A 7,200-nucleotide genomic window follows, 5' to 3' on the forward strand; every position below is an offset into this window, starting at 1 on the left:
TAGACCCGAGAGCCCAATTGAAAAGGTGCTTGCTTCTCACTTTATTTCTCTCGCTATTTCTTGCTGTTTTAGGCCGCTGACACGCCGCCTGCAGCCAAAGGACCAGCGCTGGAGTGCCCTTTGTCATTTTTACCAGCTGGCCATATTTTACAATCGAGCGTCAGAATACCAAACAGGTAAGAGTTAGGTCTGGGAACTGAGTCCACTTTCCATCGTGTGTCCCATAAAGCGGAAGTGTCCAGCCGAGTGCAAGCAGGTGCCTTTTGCCCGCGCGTGCTGGGACACTGCAGCTTTGGACGTGAGCCAACTTGCCCTTTTCAGTGGGCCAGTACCCGTGACTCCAGTGAGAGAAGAGGAAAAGAAAGAACTTTCCCCTTCTCTGTCGAGTGGCCCCAGTGGCCTAACGGATAAGGCACTGGCCTCCTAAGCCAGGGATCGTGGGTTCGAGTCCTATCTGGGGTGGTTCGTGGCATTTTGTTGGGTGTGTGTAAAACCCGGAACGGGCCGGAACGCTACCCTAACCTATAAAATGGCAGCAAAAATCACCTGAAAATGATGCAAACACACATGAAGAACATTTTGAAATGAGAAAGGTGCACCAATATGCTGTCATTAACCCATTACTGCCCAAAATCTACATTTTATCACGAAAAAGTACCCGGAACGGGCCGGAACGCTACCCTAATATATAAAACGGCAGCGAAACTCACCTGAAAAGGATGCAAGCACACATGAAGAACATTTTGAAATGAGAAATGTGGACGAATATGCTGTCATTAACCCATTACTGCCCAAAATCTACATTTTATCCCGAAAAAGTACCCGGAACGGGCCGGAACGCTACCCTAAAATATAAAATGGCAGCGAAACTCACCTGAAAAGGATGCAAGCACACATGAAGAACATTTTGAAATGAGAAAGGTGCACCAATATGCTGTCATTAACCCAATACTGCCCAAAATCTACATTTTATCACGAAAAAGTACCCGGAACGGGCCGGAACGCTGCCCTAAAATATAAAATGGCAGCGAAACTCACCTGAAAATGATGCAAACACACATGAAGAACATTTTGAAATGAGAAAGGTGGACGAATATGCTGTCATTAACCCATTACTGCCCAAAATCTACATTTATCACGAAAAAGTACACGGAACGGGCTGGAACGCTAACCTAAAATATAAAATGGCAGCGAAACTCACCTGAAAATGATGCAAACACACATGAAGAACATTTTGAAATGAGAAAGGTGCACCAATATGCTGTCATTAACCCATTACTGCCCAAAATCTACATTTTATCACGAAAAAGTACCCGGAACGGGCCGGAACGCTACCTTAATATATAAAACGGCAGTGAAACTCACCTGAAAAGGATGCAAGCACACATGAAGAACATTTTGAAATGAGAAAGGTGCACCAATATGCTGTCATTAACCCAATACTGCCCAAAATCTACATTTTATCACGAAAAAGTACCCGGAACGGGCCGGAACGCTGCCCTAAAATATAAAATGGCAGCGAAACTCACCTGAAAATGATGCAAACACACATGAAGAACATTTTGAAATGAGAAAGGTGCACCAATATGCTGTCATTAACCCATTACTGCCCAAAATCTACATTTTATCACGAAAAAGTACCCGGAACGGGCCGGAACGCTACCCTAATATATAAAACGGCAGCGAAACTCACCTGAAAAGGATGCAAGCACACATGAAGAACATTTTGAAATGAGAAATGTGGACGAATATGCTGTCATTAACCCATTACTGCCCAAAATCTACATTTTATCACGAAAAAGTACCCGGAACGGGCCGGAACGCTACCCTAATATTTAAAACGGCAGCGAAACTCACCTGAAAAGGATGCAAGCACACATGAAGAACATTTTGAAATGAGAAAGGTGCACCAATATGCTGACATTAACCCATTACTGCCCAAAATCTACATTTTATCACGAAAAAGTACCCGGAACGGGCCGGAACGCTAACCTAAAATATAAAGTGGCAGCGAAACTCACCTGAAAATGATGCAAACACACATGAAGAACATTTTGAAATGAGAAAGGTGCACCAATATGCTGTCATTAACCCATTACTGCCCAAAATCTACATTTTATCACGAAAAAGTACCCGCAACGGGCCGGAACGCTACCCTAATATATAAAATGGCAGCGAAACTCACCTGAAAATGATGCAAAGACACATGAAGAACATTTTGAAATGAGAAAGGTGGACGAATATGCTGTCATTAACCCATTACTGCCCAAAATCTACATTTTATCACGAAAAAGTACCCGGAACGGGCCGGAACGCTACCCTAAAATATAAAGTGGCAGCGAAACTCACCTGAAAATGATGCAAACACACATGAAGAACATTTTGAAATGAGAAAGGTGCACCAATATGCTGACATTAACCCATTACTGCCCAAAATCTACATTTTATCACGAAAAAGTACCCGGAACGGGCCGGAACGCTAACCTAAAATATAAAGTGGCAGCGAAACTCACCTGAAAATGATGCAAACACACATGAAGAACATTTCGAAATGAGAAAGGTGCACCAATATGCTGTCATTAACCCATTACTGCCCAAAATCTACATTTTATCACGAAAAAGTACCCGGAACGGGCCGGAACGCTACCCTAATATATAAAACGGCAGCGAAACTCACCTGAAAAGGATGCAAGCACACATGAAGAACATTTCGAAATGAGAAAGGTGGACGAATATGCTGTCATTAACCCATTACTGCCCAAAATCTACATTTTATCCCGAAAAAGTACCCGGAACGGGCCGGAACGCTACCCTAAAATATAAAATGGCAGCGAAACTCACCTGAAAATGATGCAAACACACATGAAGAACATTTTGAAATGAGAAAGGTGCACCAATATGCTGTCATTAACCCATTACTGCCCAAAATCTACATTTTATCACGAAAAAGTACCCGGAACGGGCCGGAACGCTACCCTAATATATGAAAGGGCAGCGAAACTCACCTGAAAAGGATGCAAGCACACATGAAGAACATTTTGAAATGAGAAAGGTGCACCAATATGCTGTCATTAACCCAATACTGCCCAAAATCTACATTTTATCACGAAAAAGTACCCGGAACGGGCCGGAACGCTGCCCTAAAATATAAAATGGCAGCGAAACTCACCTGAAAATGATGCAAACACACATGAAGAACATTTTGAAATGAGAAAGGTGGACGAATATGCTGTCATTAACCCATTACTGCCCAAAATCTACATTTATCACGAAAAAGTACACGGAACGGGCCGGAACGCTACCCTAAAATATAAAATGGCAGCCAAACTCACCTGAAAATGATGCAAACACACATGAAGAACATTTTGAAATGAGAAAGGTGCACCAATATGCTGTCATTAACCCATTACTGCCCAAAATCTACATTTTATCACGAAAAAGTACCCGGAACGGGCCGGAACGCTACCTTAATATATAAAACGGCAGCGAAACTCACCTGAAAAGGATGCAAGCACACATGAAGAACATTTTGAAATGAGAAAGGTGCACCAATATGCTGTCATTAACCCAATACTGCCCAAAATCTACATTTTATCACGAAAAAGTACCCGGAACGGGCCGGAACGCTGCCCTAAAATATAAAATGGCAGCAAAAATCACCTGAAAATGATGCAAACACACATGAAGAACATTTTGAAATGAGAAAGGTGCACCAATATGCTGTCATTAACCCATTACTGCCCAAAATCTACATTTTATCACGAAAAAGTACCCGGAACGGGCCGGAACGCTACCCTAATATATAAAACGGCAGCGAAACTCACCTGAAAAGGATGCAAGCACACATGAAGAACATTTTGAAATGAGAAATGTGGACGAATATGCTGTCATTAACCCATTACTGCCCAAAATCTACATTTTATCCCGAAAAAGTACCCGGAACGGGCCGGAACGCTACCCTAAAATATAAAATGGCAGCGAAACTCACCTGAAAAGGATGCAAGCACACATGAAGAACATTTTGAAATGAGAAAGGTGCACCAATATGCTGTCATTAACCCAATACTGCCCAAAATCTACATTTTATCACGAAAAAGTACCCGGAACGGGCCGGAACGCTGCCCTAAAATATAAAATGGCAGCGAAACTCACCTGAAAATGATGCAAACACACATGAAGAACATTTTGAAATGAGAAAGGTGGACGAATATGCTGTCATTAACCCATTACTGCCCAAAATCTACATTTATCACGAAAAAGTACACGGAACGGGCTGGAACGCTAACCTAAAATATAAAATGGCAGCGAAACTCACCTGAAAATGATGCAAACACACATGAAGAACATTTTGAAATGAGAAAGGTGCACCAATATGCTGTCATTAACCCATTACTGCCCAAAATCTACATTTTATCACGAAAAAGTACCCGGAACGGGCCGGAACGCTACCTTAATATATAAAACGGCAGTGAAACTCACCTGAAAAGGATGCAAGCACACATGAAGAACATTTTGAAATGAGAAAGGTGCACCAATATGCTGTCATTAACCCAATACTGCCCAAAATCTACATTTTATCACGAAAAAGTACCCGGAACGGGCCGGAACGCTGCCCTAAAATATAAAATGGCAGCGAAACTCACCTGAAAATGATGCAAACACACATGAAGAACATTTTGAAATGAGAAAGGTGCACCAATATGCTGTCATTAACCCATTACTGCCCAAAATCTACATTTTATCACGAAAAAGTACCCGGAACGGGCCGGAACGCTACCCTAATATATAAAACGGCAGCGAAACTCACCTGAAAAGGATGCAAGCACACATGAAGAACATTTTGAAATGAGAAATGTGGACGAATATGCTGTCATTAACCCATTACTGCCCAAAATCTACATTTTATCACGAAAAAGTACCCGGAACGGGCCGGAACGCTACCCTAATATTTAAAACGGCAGCGAAACTCACCTGAAAAGGATGCAAGCACACATGAAGAACATTTTGAAATGAGAAAGGTGCACCAATATGCTGACATTAACCCATTACTGCCCAAAATCTACATTTTATCACGAAAAAGTACCCGGAACGGGCCGGAACGCTAACCTAAAATATAAAGTGGCAGCGAAACTCACCTGAAAATGATGCAAACACACATGAAGAACATTTTGAAATGAGAAAGGTGCACCAATATGCTGTCATTAACCCATTACTGCCCAAAATCTACATTTTATCACGAAAAAGTACCCGCAACGGGCCGGAACGCTACCCTAATATATAAAATGGCAGCGAAACTCACCTGAAAATGATGCAAAGACACATGAAGAACATTTTGAAATGAGAAAGGTGGACGAATATGCTGTCATTAACCCATTACTGCCCAAAATCTACATTTTATCACGAAAAAGTACCCGGAACGGGCCGGAACGCTACCCTAAAATATAAAGTGGCAGCGAAACTCACCTGAAAATGATGCAAACACACATGAAGAACATTTTGAAATGAGAAAGGTGCACCAATATGCTGACATTAACCCATTACTGCCCAAAATCTACATTTTATCACGAAAAAGTACCCGGAACGGGCCGGAACGCTAACCTAAAATATAAAGTGGCAGCGAAACTCACCTGAAAATGATGCAAACACACATGAAGAACATTTCGAAATGAGAAAGGTGCACCAATATGCTGTCATTAACCCATTACTGCCCAAAATCTACATTTTATCACGAAAAAGTACCCGGAACGGGCCGGAACGCTACCCTAATATATAAAACGGCAGCGAAACTCACCTGAAAAGGATGCAAGCACACATGAAGAACATTTCGAAATGAGAAAGGTGGACGAATATGCTGTCATTAACCCATTACTGCCCAAAATCTACATTTTATCCCGAAAAAGTACCCGGAACGGGCCGGAACGCTACCCTAAAATATAAAATGGCAGCGAAACTCACCTGAAAATGATGCAAACACACATGAAGAACATTTTGAAATGAGAAAGGTGCACCAATATGCTGTCATTAACCCATTACTGCCCAAAATCTACATTTTATCACGAAAAAGTACCCGGAACGGGCCGGAACGCTACCCTAATATATGAAAGGGCAGCGAAACTCACCTGAAAAGGATGCAAGCACACATGAAGAACATTTTGAAATGAGAAAGGTGCACCAATATGCTGTCATTAACCCAATACTGCCCAAAATCTACATTTTATCACGAAAAAGTACCCGGAACGGGCCGGAACGCTGCCCTAAAATATAAAATGGCAGCGAAACTCACCTGAAAATGATGCAAACACACATGAAGAACATTTTGAAATGAGAAAGGTGGACGAATATGCTGTCATTAACCCATTACTGCCCAAAATCTACATTTATCACGAAAAAGTACACGGAACGGGCCGGAACGCTACCCTAAAATATAAAATGGCAGCCAAACTCACCTGAAAATGATGCAAACACACATGAAGAACATTTTGAAATGAGAAAGGTGCACCAATATGCTGTCATTAACCCATTACTGCCCAAAATCTACATTTTATCACGAAAAAGTACCCGGAACGGGCCGGAACGCTACCTTAATATATAAAACGGCAGCGAAACTCACCTGAAAAGGATGCAAGCACACATGAAGAACATTTTGAAATGAGAAAGGTGCACCAATATGCTGTCATTAACCCAATACTGCCCAAAATCTACATTTTATCACGAAAAAGTACCCGGAACGGGCCGGAACGCTGCCCTAAAATATAAAATGGCAGCGAAACTCACCTGAAAATGATGCAAACACACATGAAGAACATTTTGAAATGAGAAAGGTGCACCAATATGCTGTCATTAACCCATTACTGCCCAAAATCTACATTTTATCACGAAAAAGTACCCGGAACGGGCCGGAACGCTACCCTAATATATAAAACGGCAGCTAAACTCACCTGAAAAGGATGCAAGCACACATGAAGAACATTTTGAAATGAGAAAGGTGCACCAATATGCTGTCATTAACCCATTACTGCCCAAAATCTACATTTTATCACGAAAAAGTACCCGGAACGGGCCGGAACGCTACCCTAATATATAAAACGGCAGCGAAACTCACCTGAAAAGGATGCAAGCACACATGAAGAACATTTTGAAATGAGAAATGTGGACGAATATGCTGTCATTAACCCATTACTGCCCAAAATCTACATTTTA

General features: G+C 41.8%; 1 non-coding gene across 1 annotated transcript; it reads left to right on the plus strand.

Annotated features, from left to right (window-relative positions):
- The first annotated feature begins 389 nt into the window (after nucleotides 1-389).
- On the plus strand, nucleotides 390-462 carry TRNAR-CCU (transfer RNA arginine (anticodon CCU)). The gene has a single exon. It is a non-coding gene; the product is annotated as a tRNA-Arg (tRNA).
- The last annotated feature ends 6,738 nt before the right edge of the window (nucleotides 463-7,200 follow it).

Source organism: Ambystoma mexicanum, chromosome 5q (assembly GCF_040938575.1).
Source record: "Ambystoma mexicanum isolate Mex_15411 chromosome 5q, UKY_AmexF1_1, whole genome shotgun sequence".
In the NCBI taxonomy this organism is placed as follows: domain Eukaryota; kingdom Metazoa; phylum Chordata; class Amphibia; order Caudata; family Ambystomatidae; genus Ambystoma; species Ambystoma mexicanum.